Below are 15,513 nucleotides of genomic sequence, written 5' to 3'. Positions count from 1 at the left end.
GGTCAGCGCGGTGGTCTGCCACGCCAAGGGGCCGGGTTCGAGTCCCTGCTGGGTCGGAGATTTTCTCCGCTCTGAGATCATCATCAGTGGAAGGCAACGGATAACAACCACTGGAATCACTTCCCTGGACGCTCATGCGTTGGACCTCTCTGATGAGGCTTCCTCCCGCCGTAAGGTAGAACACAAAGTTATTTATGAACCTTGAACATCGCAGCGCGTTGCTCAATATATTAAAAAACTAAAAACCGGCCTCGATTGCGAAAAAAGCTCCTAGTGTTAAGTGTTAACCCAGGTTTCGGCATAGATAACTACACCTTCTTCAGAACAACAACAAAACCCACAAGTGCCTAAGAAGACCTTTGTCAATGATTAAAAGAAAACCATGGTTATACATTTATAAACGAAAAAGATAAGGAAAACACAAACAATACATATGTACCAAGTCAAAACCACTACTTAATGTTGTACGCTCCTCATCACACGGCCTATGTTCGATGGGCCATGGCCCCCCATAAACTGCAGCTACAAACGGTCGCTCACTTACAAGCCTGACCCGCTATCTATGCACATGCGCAAAACAAGGGAAGTTACTTGAATGCGCATGCGCATCCGAATATGAGAAAGTTTATACATGGGTCGGGGCTAAATAGCCCATATATTCCCAACCCTGCCTCGTGATGACTGGGTGTTGTGTGATGTCCTTAGGTTCGTTAGGTTTAAGTAGTTCTAAGTTCTAGGGGACTGACGACCATAGATGTTAAGTCCCATAGTGCTCAGAGCCATCTGAACCAATTATTCCCAACCGTGGATCAACGTATATCAAAAAATGAAATAGATAGAACAAGAGACGAGCTAAATAGGAGTGAAACCTAAAAATAACCGCACACGGTTGCTTATGCTAGTAAAGAAATTATATATGAAGCTACCTATGACAACAGGAGGAACTCTTAAAAACTATACCTAAAGCCAGTAGTTAGAAAAACTATACCTAAAGCCAGTAGTTAGCCTGGGGGGGGGGAGGGGGGAAGGGGCTGAGGGGACGTAATCTAAAGACGTCGTGGTAATGAAGATATAGGGATAAAACGTGAGGTGTTCAACGGGCTAAAATCACCTTCATCGTAAAAGGAAAATGAGGATAAAAAGAAAGAAGAAGAACATCTTGACCAACCGCGCTCGCCAATCAGCGCGCGCATGTGAAAAGCCCCAGATCATCAGATTTACAAGTATGAAGAACAAAGTAAAGACGCGAAACCTTCAAAAAATTTTCTACTTCTTAGTAGGAGTTGATCATTCAGGATATTGTCTTTAACATGTTGCAGATGCTTAAAGATGTGCATTTCTTCCAAAACATCCAGTTTTAAGCCCTTAACCTCGGCATGAAGTAACTCGATGGCTCAGCGCATGAGCCGTTTGCACAAGGTGTTCCGCATAAGTAGAGCCCTTAGTACCGTCACCGCTTCTAGTAGGAATATGCTCTTTATACCTGAGACGCAGAGCTCGTCCCGTTTGCCCGATGTAAAATTTTGGACAATTCCCGCATGTAATTTTATATACTCCTGATTGGGAAAGTTTACCGCTCTTACTCTGCAAGGAGTGAATTAAATTCCTATGTAAACTATTATTAGTAGAATAGGCGACTCTGAAATTATGGGCTCTGAAGATACGGCCCAATTTCTAACTTATATTGCCTATGTAAGGGATACATGTCGTTGCCACCTGTTTGTCATCTAACGCATCCCCTAGGGTGGAAGACGTAATATTATTTTTATTTATTTTCTTGTTATACATCTGTCTTACCATCTGAGGCCTATAGCCATTATTTTTAGCAAATTTCTCTAGTGTGACCAGTTCAGTTTCTACCGCATCTGGTGCAAGAGGGATAGCTGTTACTCGATGAATATTAGAGTGAAAAAAGCTGGAAGAATGTAGACGTGAAGAATAAAGGTGTTCAGTGTTACACGCTACACGTCGGACGGTATGGCGGGCGACGGTGGGGATGGTAAGCCACCTCTGTGCTGGCCGTCCCCAGACACATCTTCGCTCTTCTTCCGAACTCATTTGGAAGCGGGACTCACCACTGAAGACAATCCTGCGCCAGTCAATGAGATTCCAGGCCGAAGAGACACCCCGGACTGCGATGGGATACGCCCGCAATACGGCTCCACAATCACGACTGAGGGCGCCGCGTGTCATTTCATTTCATAGCAGAGTCAGTTTCGTTCTGACCCTTACAGCACAGTGCTGCGTCCACTATATTCTATGCCCCGTTTTGTTGCCCTTCATTGTAAGCCATCCTGTGCTTTCATTTCAGCAAGACAAAACCCGCCCGCAGACGGCGAAAGTTTGTACTGCTTGTCTTCGGGCTTTACAAACCGTCATCCTGTGTGAAACTGCCTGAGAGATTAAAACTGCGCGGTGGACCGAGACACGAACTCGGGACCTTTGCTTTCCGCGAGCAAGTGCTCTACCAACTGCACTACCCAAGCACGACTCTCGACCCATCCTCACAGCTTCAATTCCGCCAGTACCTCGTCTCCTACCTTCCAAACTTCACTGGAGCTCTTCTGCAAACCTTGCTGAACTAGCACTCCTGGAAGAAAGGATATTGCGGATACATGGCTTAGCCACAGCCTGGGGGTTGTTTCCAGGATGGGATTTTCACTCTGCAGCGGAGATTGCGCTGATATGAAACTTCCTGACATATTAAAACTGTGTGCCGGACCGAGACTAGAAGGTTTGCAAAAGAGCTTCTGTGAAGTTTGGAAGGTAAGAGACGAGTTACTGGCACAATTGAAGCGGTGAGGACGGGTCGTGAGTCGTGCTTGTGTAGCTCAGATGGTAAGAGCACTTACCCGCAAAAGGCATGGGTCCCGAGTTCGAGTCTCGGTCCGGCACATAGTTTTAATCTGTCAGGAAGTTTCATATCAGCTCACATTCCGCTGCAGAGTGAAAATCTTATTCTCGTCACCCTTTATATTCTACCAGGCCTGGTTACAGCACTAAACACGAACAACAAGAGTGCACTCTGGTGACCGTCCTAGCTGTCACACGTAACTGACATACTCGCCGTGCCGGCCGGGGTGGCCGAGCGGTTCTAGGCGCTACAGTCTGGAACCGCGCGACCGCTACGGTCGCAGGTTCGAATCCTGCCTCGGGCATGGATGTGTGTGATGTTCCTAGGTTAGTTAGGTATAAGTAGTTCAAAGTTCTAGGGGACTGAGGACCGCAGCAGGTAAGTCCCATAGTGCTCAGAGCCATACTCGCCGAGGGTGTGTACGTGTAAGGAGTTACATTGGGATCTACACATGTCTTCTGGCTGTTTAACGTTCTTCGTCAGACAGATAAATATTGAGCGAGTCACGGATTGTTCCTCGTATATTACTTACGTCGTCCTCGTATATTACTTACGTCGGACGTCAAACAGGAAGTCAGAACGTGGAGCTAACGCTGATAATGATGGAATGTCCTAGAGGAGCTTTCACGTCCGTTTGCGACAGCTTTTGGTGATTGCACAAGAGACAGCGGTTGCTGCAAACGAAACAGGAATGACTCAGACGGGAGGCAGCTGATGGCTCGACGGAAACAGGGTGTACGCGTAATTGAGCAGAGAAGCTGCTTATTTCATACCGGACGTGGGAAGCTAGTTTCAGCTCTTAATAAAGCCCGCACGAACAACAGATCTACCCTCTCTAGGCCACTGTGCATTTCAGCCAACACAGTGAGACGCTGTCCTGAGAAGATAATACGTTTGACTTCAAACAACAACAGTACGGGTCGACAAAAAAATCTTTTGTTCAATTACAAGAATTCTTGGAGATAATTCACCCCCCACCCCACCCATTCCACATTTAATTTCAGGATTGCTGTACCGGTCTCGGTTTTCATATAATAATGGTTTTTGTAAATGCCCAGAGCGGTCCTTGCCTCATAAGCGTCTGGCAAAATGGTACAGCGTATATTGTGGGGAGTAGTGGTCCTGTAACACTCACTTGTAGTACGCCTTAAGTTAAGTTAACATCTGATGATTTCTCCCCGTTTAGAAAACATACTGTGTTCTGTAAGTTAGGAACTCCGCAGTCCAGTCAAACAGCTGTTCTGATGTTTTGTTCACTCGTATTTTATCCATTAGGCCCTCTTCCACAATGAGTGAGATGTTGAGCTCAGAAAGGTGTGCAATGCATAGCTTGGGGGTAAGTATTTTTAGAAAGGAAAAAGAAGGGGGAAAACGTGAAGGTGTTATGTGTAAAGTTAGATGTTTTATAACCATTATTATTATTTATTTGCATAACATATTTTTATTAAACCCCTACTCTTGTTTATCTAAGTAATCCTTCAGTGTGTAAAATGTATTGCATAACACGTGCTTTTTAGCTGCCTTTTTAAATAAGTATATTTTTGCAATTTCTTTAATCTCTTTTGGTAATTTATTGTACAGTTTTATTCCTTGGAAGGAAATGCTGTTTCGAGTTTTATGTTTATTTTTCCTTGGTAAATGTAAGTTGAGTTTAGCTCTTGTTCCGTGGTCATGGACAGAGCTGTTTGTACAGCAATTACCAATCTCATTTTTGATGTGTACAACTGATTGGTAAATGTATTCACATGGCGCAGTTAAAATCCCCAGTGTTTTGAACAGATTTTTACAATGAGCTCGACTACTATTTTTGGTTATTGTTCTTATGGCTCTCTTCTGGAGTTCGAAAATTGTGTTCATATTTTGTGCACTTGTTCCCCCCCAAAAAATGCCATAGCTAAGAATTGAGTGTACGTATGAATAATATGTAACTAAAAGACACTGCATGTTACACACTGATGATAGGAATCTAATGACATAACATGCTGATGACATTCTGTTTGCAAGTACCTTTGTGTGTTCACACCACTTCAACTGAGAATCAGTATTCATTCCTAGAAATTATGAATTTGTTACACAGTCTATAGAGGTGCGCTGTAAATTTAATTTAACATCCTCGTTTTCCCTCTTCAAACTGAAATTCATGTCATTAATTTTCTTTATTTTTCAATGTCACTTTATTACTTATTGGCCAATCGTAAACTCCCTTGAGAGCTTCATTTGCTTCTCTGCAAAGAGTTCTTTTGTTTTCTCAGCGACTATAATATTGCTATCATCAGCTAAGAGAATTTTTTCACCATGAGTAACACTACTGAGAAAGCCGTCGATGTATATCAGGAATACAATGTACCTGATATACGTAACAAGTTGATATTTATATCACATACTGACGTTTATGGTCCCCTGGCGGTGCAAAACATTGAAACTTCCAAGTCAATGAAATCAATAGATACGGCCTTTAATGTCACATATTTCGATACTCGCAAACATCACTCACCATAAAGTGTTGGGTACTTCATGTTGGCCTAGAATAATGACATTTGGCAAAAAGAAAGGTTTCAAAGTACAACCAAAGGAAAAAAATCGAGAACAGTAAATTTGTAATTTTATGACACGAAACACTTTCTTTTTGGCGCTGCTGATAAACTTTTTTTTTTTTGTCACTTCTTATCTCTGTGTCTCTCTGTTCGTCCGCATGTTAAGACTCCGTTTTCTTACAAACGGTTCTAGTCGCTTCAGTCCGGAACCGCGCTGCTGCTACGGTCGCAGGTTCGAATCCTGCCTCGGGCATGGATGTGTGTGACGTACTTAGGTTAGTTAAATGGTTCAAATGGCTCTGAGCACTATGGGACTTAACTTCTGAGGTCATCAGTCCCCTAGAACTTAGAACTAATTAAACCTAACTAATCTAAGGACATCACAAACATCCATGCCCGAGGCAGGATTCGAACCTGCGACCGTAGCGGTCGCGCGGTTTCAGACTGTAGTGCCTAGAACCGCTCGGCCACCCCGGCCGGCTTAGGTTAGTTAGGTTTAAGTGGTTCTTAAGGGGACTGGTGACTCAGATGTTAATACCCTTAGTGCTTAGAGCCATTTGCACCATTTAGAAACGGGTAGACGTATCAAGCTGGAATTTATGTTACGTACTGAGGCCAACGGTCTCATGGTGACGTAAAACATTGAAGTCATTGTAGTCAAAGCATACGGCCAATTATTTCACGTATTTTGATATTCGAAAACTCTCTCATGAAAACGTACAGTATGTTTGAGGTTGACGTAGAACCATGAAAATTGGGAAGAAAAGAGGCTTCACAGTAAAAGTTAAGGGAAAAAAAATCTGAAAATTGCTAATATATACTTATATCACACAAATTGCCCGCCCGGTTGGCCATGCGGTCTAAAGCACGGCTTTCCGGATTGGGAAGGAGCGCCTGGGCCCCGGCACGAATCCGCCCGGCGTACTTGTGTCGAGGTCCCGTGAGCCGGCCAGTCGGTGGATGGTTTTTAGGCGGTTCTCCATCTGCCTCAGCGAATGAGGGCTGGTTCCTCTTATTCCGCCTCAGCTATACTATGTCGGCGATTACTGCGCAAACAAGTTCTCCACGTACGCGTACACCACCATTACTCTCGTCTGGTGTGAGACGTTCCCTGGAGGGAGGGGGGCGGGGGGGGGGGGGGTACCTGGGGCCGAACCGCATAATAACCCTGAAAGAGTGGTTCGATGTGGGGCCTCAGAGGGGTGAAGTGGACTGCGGTAGCCGTCGTGGGGTTGTGGACCACTGCGGCTGCGGCGGGGAGAGAGCCTCGAACCTGCGACCGTAGCAGTCGCGCTGTTCCAGACTGAAGCGCCTGCAACTGCCCGGTCACAACGGCCGGCTCCACTATTTTTCCATTTGTCTAGTTTACATACGTCTGCCCCTTATACAACAGTGGCAGCAGAATCGGTCAGACTTTTTCCTCGAAACCAGACTATTTAAATGTACTTAACAGAGCTTCCACGAACAACGTCGTCTTTCTTCTGGTACGATACGTTACAATAAAACAGATTCAAATTCATGGTTAAGTCAGTATTAACGAATGTAATAAGCAGGACATGTTTCGCGAGCAAGCTGTTTTCCTTAGCATCGTGCTGTCTGAAAGAAAAAAACTTTGTTTAGTTGATGTAGTACATTCGATTATTTTCTTCTCTTAGCCTCAGATAAGTGGCACCCAACGTTGGGTCGAACGATACTTTATTGCACTGTATATCCTGTCGACATGTCACCGCAAGTGACGAGATAAGCTGTTTGCATAGCAAAACAAGTTGACAGTTGTATTAAGATAAAAGGAGGAGGAAACGATCGCTGACACAAGAAAACGAGAATTACGGATCCTAAAGTTGTTTTTAAGTTGATTTATATGCCTTTCGTTTCCTTTCACTACATAGTTATAGAGAATTACGAATTGCCTTCACTAGTTTAGACGTCGCCAAGGGCCTTGCCGCCGTGGTAACACCGGTTCCCGTCAGATCACCGAAGTTAAGTGCTGTCGGGCTGGGCTAGCACTTGCATGGGTGACCATCCGGTCTGCCGAGCGCTGTTGGCAAATGGGCTGCACTCAGCCCTTGTGAGGAAAACTGAGGAGCTTCTTGAATGAGAAGTAGCGGCTCCGGTCTCGTAAACTGACATACGGCCGGGAGAGCGGTGTGCTGACCACGTGCCCCTCCATATCCGCATCCAGTGACGCCTGTGGGCTGAGGATGACACGGCGGCCGGTCGTTACGGTCGGGCCTTCATGGCCTGTGCGGGAGGGGTTTAGTTTAGTTTAGTTTTAGTTTAGACTTCAGTTTCAACGTACGTTATACGAGGATCTTCCAGAAAGTGACTCCCCATTCTCTTCTTCTCAGCCGTTAACACTGTTTCAAATGTGAAACTTTAGGCATGAATTCTTTGAAGCTTCCTGAATGCACGCGCAAAATTTCTATTTCCTCCGACAGATAGCGTAGATGCAGCAATGTTTTACAGTGGCGTTTGTAGGCGAAGTACAGTTGAAGCAGTGTGTCGTCTTTGAATTTCTCGCGGCGGAGAAGTAAACAATGGAGAGCATTCACAAACCGTTCGCGGGATGTTTTCGGAGCATCTACAGTCGGCTGGAGTGCAGATAGTCGCCGAGCATAGGGGGTGAGGTCACCAGAAGGCAGTTAGGCGGAGCTGCGCGATTTGCAGGGGTTGGGGAGACTACACACGGCTGTGACACCGTAACGTCTAGCAGCGCGGTAATATTCTTGTTTGCGAAGATCGACATATTACAGCTCGGCAGCTCGCCATAGCAACGCAGGGCATGTTGTATTTCAACACGATAACGCTCGGCCTCACACAAATTTTGAGGACTTCAGTACACATTACAAAACGGGCTCTGACAGTGTTACCCCGTCCACTCTACAGCCAAGACCCAGCTGCCTCAGACTTCCACTTGTGTGGGCTATTAAAGTATAACATCCCTGGAAGACGTTTTGAGGACGACGAGGAGGTGATTAACACTGTGAAGAAATGCATTCGTGACTACTCTGAGGACTGGTGCCGACAGGGCATACACACCCTTGTGTCTCCCTGTAGGAAGGCCGTAGGAGTGGAAGGAGGATACGTGGAAAAATAGCGGACGTAAATAAAACACCCATCTTTCATGTGTGTTAAGTTCATTCTACGCAGAATCGGAGAGGAAAGAAATATGTGGAAAACACTGATAAGGAGAAGGGACAGGATGATAGGACATCTGCTAAGACATGAGGGAATGACTTCCATGGTACTAGAGGGAGCTGTAGAGGGCAAAAACTGTAGAGGAAGACAGAGATTGGAATACGTCAAGCAAATAATTGAGGACGTAGGTTGCAAGTGCTACTTTGAGATGAAGAGGTTAGCACAGGAAAGGAATTCGTGGCGGGCCGCATCAAACCAGTCAGTAGACTGATGACAAAAAAAAAAAGTTCATTGTGTGGAATAAATAACTGTTGAAGAAAAAATGGGGGGGGGGGTATTTATTTCTGGACAACCCTCGTATATTAGTACACTTGGCACAAACAGTGGGTTGGACGAAAATATGGAAACACCGCCAGAAATACACGCTGGAACATAAATGCAGATGATAGCAAAGCTTACATGTTACAGTGTTGTGTTTCACCGAGAAAGGCACATGCGCAACGTCCTCAATACATTGCAGAGTGTGTAGAGGTTAGAATAGTGTTCTGTGTAGTTGTGAGTGTGTTCTGTCGGAGTTAAGTGACTTCGAACTTTGGCAAAATGGTTCAAATGGCTCTGAGCACTATGGGACTTAACTTCTAAGGTCATCAGTCCCCTAGAACTGAGAACTACTTAAACCTAACTAACCTAAGGACATCACACACATCCATGCCCGAGGCAGGATTCGAACCTGCGACCGTAGCGGTCGCGCGGTTCCAGACTGTAGCGCCTAAAACCGTTCGGCCACTCTGGCCGGCGAACGTTGGCAAATTGCTGATGGTCGTATGGCGAGTGCTTCCGTAACTCAGATAGCCGATGTGTTTCCTGTGTCGAGAGGCACCGTATCAAATACTTCTACCGCACACAGGGAACGAGGAAAAACAGCATCCGCTAAGCCACATCGCGGACGGAAGTATGTGTAGGCTGATGGTGGCGGACGGTCAACGAAGAAAATTGTGACGAAAAAGAAGGTGACGACAGCTGCAAAAGTTACTGTAGATGTGAATGTCGCTCTCGTGGAAGCTGTCAGCACCAAAATGACGCGAAGACGCGGTAATGTGCCATGTTTGTGGTCTTTTCATATTTTTTTTCCACCCCTCTATCTCTATATTCGGACAAGGACTCCTAAAACAGTCGTTAAGATAGGAATAGTTTGGTTGTATCACTTTTCAACATAATCTCCCCCACGCTCAATGCAAGTCCTCCAGCGCTTACAATGTGAATAAATTCCTTTAGAAAAAAATTCTTTTAGTAGTCCGTGCAACCATCCGTGCATCGCGTCGCGTACCTCTTCATCAGAACGGAACTTCTTTCCTCCCATTGCGTCTTTGAGTGGTCCAAACGTATGGAAATCACTTGGAGCAGTGTGGAGCCTTGCATTGTCATGTTGTAAATGGACACCTGCTGACAGCATTCCATGTCGCTTTGATTTGATTACAGGCCGCAGATGATCTTGTAGGAGATCTGTGTATAATGCACTGGTGACAGTGGTCCCTCTAGGCATGTAATGCTCCAAAATGACGTCTTTTTCGTCCCAAAAGAGGGTCAGCATAACCTTCGCTGCTGATATTTCTGTTCGAAACTTCTTTGGTTTTGGTGATGAGGTATGGTGCCATTCATTGCTCGCTCTCTTCGTTTCCGGTTGGTGGAAGTGAACCCAGGTTTCGTCCCCAGTAACGATTCTTGCAAGGAAACCATCACCTTCTCGTTTAAAGCGCCGAAGAAGTTCTTCACATGCATCAACACGTCGTTTTCTCATTTGAGGAGTCAGTTGCTGCGGCACCCATCTTGTAGACATTTTGTGAAACTGGAGCGCATCATGCAAAATGTGGTGTGCTGACCCATCACTAATCTGTAAACATGCTGCAATGTTCTTCAGTGTCACTCGGCGGTTTTCCTTCACTACGGCTTCAACTGCTGCAATGTTCTGTGGAGTCACAACTCGTTGTGCCTGACCTGGACGAGGAGCGTCATTTGCGAACGTCCTACTCCATTCGTAGACTTGCTGCTGTGACAAACATGCATCACCGTACTGACCTTTCATTCGTCGATGAATTTCAATAGGTTTCACACCTTTACTACGCAAAAACCGAATAACAGGACGGTGTTCTTCCCTGGTGCAAGTCGCAAGTGGGGCGGCCATATTTATACTGATACTGCGACGGTGTGTGTGCACCTGCAATATGCTGCCACCTACAGGCCATTCTGCACGCTGTTTGTAGGGAACTTACAGGATAACGGCGCCAAATTTCGATTTGTTGTTACAAATTTAAGGTTTTCATTTAACTCACCGTCGTACACTTCCTGGAGTATTTATGTTCTCGTCTGCTGGGACTAGTTACTGAATCTGTTGAATTTCTGACGCTACAAACATATCTCGCAGGCTAATGTACAGTGAATAGCGGGGTCTGCCTTGAGCTAGTATTAGCCACCCCTGACTTATTCCACTCACGAGTGGAGCGACTGGAAATCAACTCTCTCTGTGCTTCCATACTCGCACTGCCTCCAGGCAGTGCAATTGTTGTACTGCACTGTAGACCGTGTTCTCTCAATTTTGCCAGCAACGGCGAGAGAACAAAATCGTCCTCCATCCACAGATTTGCATATAAGTTCTGTTAGCGTCTCTTTCCGTGTGTAAACAAGGCTCGGACCTCGTAAGCTACGTATCTTATCTTCGATAGCGATAGTTGCTCTGGCGCCGTTAGCGTGCATTGGTTTCGGAGCGCTGGCTGTGGCCGCTGGCGCCTCAACAGAAGACGGTTCGAATTCACTGTTGAAAGGTGTCGGCGGTGGCGTCGCTTGTCGGAGCCGTGGAGCGGCAAGTGGCGGCAAAAGATTGAAGTTTATGTTACCGGTGGTGTGTATGTACGCATGAGTAGCGCGTAATAGTGCAGACGACTTGTGAAATGCAAAAGTTAGCGAAATCGTGCGTGATGTAAGTTCACATCCGCGAGCATCAGCCGCGCCGCGTGGAGGAAACTATTGTTGTTGTTGCGGTCTTCAGTCCTGAGACTGGTTTGATGCAGCTCTCCATGCTACTCTATCCTGTGCAAGCTTCTTCATCTCCCAGTACTTACTGTAACCTACATCCTTCTGAATCTGCTTAGTGTATTCATCTCTTGGTCTCCCTCTACGATTTTTACCCCCCCCCCCCCCCGCCCCCGGCTGCCCTCCAAGGCTAAATTTGTAATCCCCTGATGCCTCAGAACATGTCCTACCAACCGGTCCCTTCTTCTTGTCAAGTTGTGCCATAAACTCCTCTTCTCCTCAATTCTATTCAATACCTCCTCATTAGTTATGTGACAACCCATCTAATCTTCAGCATTCTTCTGTAGCACCACATTTCGAAAGCTTCTATTCTCTTCTTGTCCAAACTATTTACCGTCCATGTTTCACTTCCATACATGGCTACACTCCATACAAATACTTTCAGAAATGACTTCCTGACACTTAAATCTATACTCGATGTTAACAGATTTCTCTTCTTCAGAAATGCTTTCCTTGCCAATGCTAGTCTACATTTTATATCCTCTCTACTTCGACCATCATCAGTTATTTTGCTCCCCAAATAGCAAAACTCCTTTACTACTTTAAATGTCTCATTTCCTAATCTAATACCGTCAACACCACCCGACTTAATTGGACTACATCCCATTATCCTCGTTTTGCTTTTGTTGATGTTCACCTTATATCCTCCCTTCAAGACACCATCCATTCCGTTCAACTGCTCTTCCAAGTCCTTTGCTGTCTCTGACAGAATTACAGTGTCATCGGCGAACCTCACAGTTTTTATTTCTTCTCCATTGATTTTAATACCTACTCCGAATTTTTCTTTTGTTTCCTTTACTGCTTGCTTAATATACAGATTGAATAACATCGGGGAGAGGCTACAACCCTGTCTCACTCCCTTCCCAACCATTGCTTCCCTTTCATGCCCCTCCAGTCTCATCTGTTTCTGTACAAACTGTAAATAGCCTTTCGCTCCCTGTATTTTACCCCTGCCACCTTTAGAGTTTGAAAGAAAGTATTCCAGTCAACATTGTCAATTGCTTTCTCTAAGTCTACAAATGCTAGAAACGTAGGTTTGCCTTTCCTCAATCTTTCTTTTAACATAAGTCGTAAGATCAGTATTGCCTCACGTGTTCCAACATTTCTACGGAATCCAAACTGATCTTCCCCGAGGTCGGCTTCTATCAGTTTTTCCATTCGTCTGTAAAGAATTCGCGTTAGTATTTTGCAGCTGTGGCTTATTAAACTGATAGTTCGGTAATTTTCGCATCTGTCAACACCTGCTTTCTTTGGGATTGGGATTAATATATTCTTCTTCTGAGGTTATTTCGCCTGTCTCATACATCGTGCTCATCAGATGGTAGAGTTTTCTCAGGACTGGCTCTTCCAAGGCTGTCAGTAGTTCTAATGGAATGTTGTCTGCTCCAGGGGCTTTGTTTCGACTCAGGTCTTTCAGTGCTCTGACAAACTCTTCACGCCGTATCGTATCTCCCATTTCATCTTCATCTACATCCTCTTCCATTTCCACAATATTGTCCTCAAGTACATCGCCCTTGTATAGGCCCTCTATATACTCCTTCCACCTTTCTACTTTCCCTTCTTTGCTTAGAACTGGGTTTCCATCTGAGCTCTTGATATTCATACAAGTGGCTCTCTTTTCTCCAAAGGTCTCTTTAATTTTACTGTAGGCTGTATCTATCTTACCCCTAGTGACGTAAGTCTCTACATCCTTACATTTGTCCTCTAGCCATCTCTGCTTAGCCATTTTGCATTTCCTGTCGATCTCATTTTTGAGGCGTTTGTATTCTGTTTTGCCTGCTTCATTTACTGCATTTTTGTATTTTCTCCTTTCATCAATTAAATTCAATATTTCTTCTGTTACCTAAGGATTTCCACTAGTCCTCGTCTTTTTACCTACTTGATCCTCTGCTGCCTGTACTACTTCATCCCTCAGAGCTACCGATTAGTCTGATTAAAATTGCTTGGTAGTTGACACTTAGCACGTCAAGAGCGCTCATTGTCACTCCCGAATCGATCGCCGTTGCCAAAGTACCACAACAATTGGTCATTTCCCTTGCAATTCCTTGCTCGGTTTTCTTTCTCGGTGTGTCTGGATCCCAAAGCCTAGGTCTGCCCCTTCTACTTCGTATTTCGTTACACATGATAACCACGCTAGAAACAAAACACAAACACACACACACACACACACACACACACACACACACACACACACACACACACTCACTCACACATATTACCAAGTACACACCTTTCCTACACAGCAGCCGGCCACTGTGGCCGAGCGGTTCTAGGAGCTTCAGTCCGGAACCGCGCTGCTGCTGCGGCCGCAGGTTCGAATCCTACCTCGGCCACGGATGTGCGTGATGTCCTTAGTTTAGTTAGGTTTAAGTAGTTCTAAGTCTAGGGGATTGATGACCTCAGATGTTAAGTCCCATACTGCTCAGAGCCATTTGAACCATTTTGAACCTAAACAGCAGTAACCAGACAGTACTGGATTCTTCCTCCCAAGACGCAGTTCGGCGACATATAGAGTTCTTGTAGTCACAGAGATAGGCTTGCAGTAGACAAGATTCGCATGACATTGCGTAAATTAGGATTTTAGGAGGCTGCGATTCATCACGGTAACTGTGTCATCGGAGCCATAAACACAGCAGTCTAAGGCAATGTGTTGGCGTAGCGCAATGCTAGCGAATAACCCGACGGATTGAACGACTTAGGTTCGAATCTCGTGAAGTTCTAGATAAAAAGACTTAATTATTTTTGTTCAATTAATTGTTTTAAATGTATTTTTTTATTTGTAATAATTACTCGCTCTTTTTTCCATCGTGGTATTTGCTCTTGTTTTCTTCCTATCATTCTTTTTTTCGTATTGAATCTGCCTATGTTGCTTGTAATCTGCAACAAAGTTGCAACTAGGGACCGCTCATCGGTTGGTAACGCGGCAGCTCGTGTAGCCGGTATGGGGACAGTTTTGGCAACCAATAATAGTGAGAAATTACAGTTTGCTTTTAGCACTGAACACGAAATTTTTTTGTTGAGTTTTGTTCGTAGAGATTAGCTTTACTGGTCGTGAAGAGAGCGATCGTGATTGTAGTTCCGCGGCAGATTGTTGACCGCCGTTTTCTCTGACACGTTGCACATCACGAGGTTGTCGTTAGGTTTGGACACGAGTTTAAATTTGGGGCTACAAAACCCTACGTCTGGCGCAGTTCAGTCACAGGTCAGGTCGGTTAAAAGCAGCTGTTGACAGAGCATCTCCCATTGGCCGCTTCCAACATTGCTTCACGTTACACGTTTGATGGGGACCCGGCGTATTTGTGTGTCGCCTGTAACCGAGCGGCAGCCGGCAGCCGATGTGGCAACACTGTAGCTGCAAGTGAAGATGTCAAATAATTTTAATCGGACTACAGTAAGAAAATAATTACGCTGACGAACAGACGACCAGTAGGTTCAAAATGGCTCTGAGCACTATCAGACTTAACATCTGAGGTCATCAGTCCCGCCGGCCGCGGTGGTCTAGCGGTTCTGGCGCTGCAGTCCGGAACCGCGGGACTGCTACGGTCGCAGGTTCGAATCCTGCCTCGGGCATGGGTGTGTGTGATGTCCTTAGGTTAGTTAGGTTTAAGAAGTTCTAACTTCTAGGGGACTTATGACCTAAGATGTTGAGTCCCATAGTGCTCAGAGCCATTTTTTTCATCAGTCCCCAAGAACTTAGAACTACTTAAACCTAACTAACCTAAGGACATCACATACATCCATGCCCGAGGCAGGATTCGAACCTGCGACCGTAGCGGTCGCGCGGTTCCAGACTGTAGCGCCTAGAACCGACCAGTAGGCTTGAGTTTTGTAATTTGGAAGTGGTCTAAGTTCATGTGTAAAAGCAGCACAGTATGTGAACAGTCCATCGCTGAGAAGAAA

The 15,513-nt window shown here is 45.3% G+C and overlaps 1 pseudogene; it reads left to right on the top strand.

Annotated features, from left to right (window-relative positions):
• Positions 1 to 7,317: 7,317 nt before the first annotated feature.
• On the top strand, positions 7,318 to 7,435 carry LOC126107155 (5S ribosomal RNA; annotated as a pseudogene).
• Positions 7,436 to 15,513: the final 8,078 nt, after the last annotated feature.

Source organism: Schistocerca cancellata, chromosome 10 (assembly GCF_023864275.1).
Source record: "Schistocerca cancellata isolate TAMUIC-IGC-003103 chromosome 10, iqSchCanc2.1, whole genome shotgun sequence".
NCBI lineage: Eukaryota > Metazoa > Arthropoda > Insecta > Orthoptera > Acrididae > Schistocerca > Schistocerca cancellata.
The sequence above is the reverse complement of the archived record's forward strand: the minus strand, read 5'-3'. Positions and strand labels throughout refer to the sequence as shown.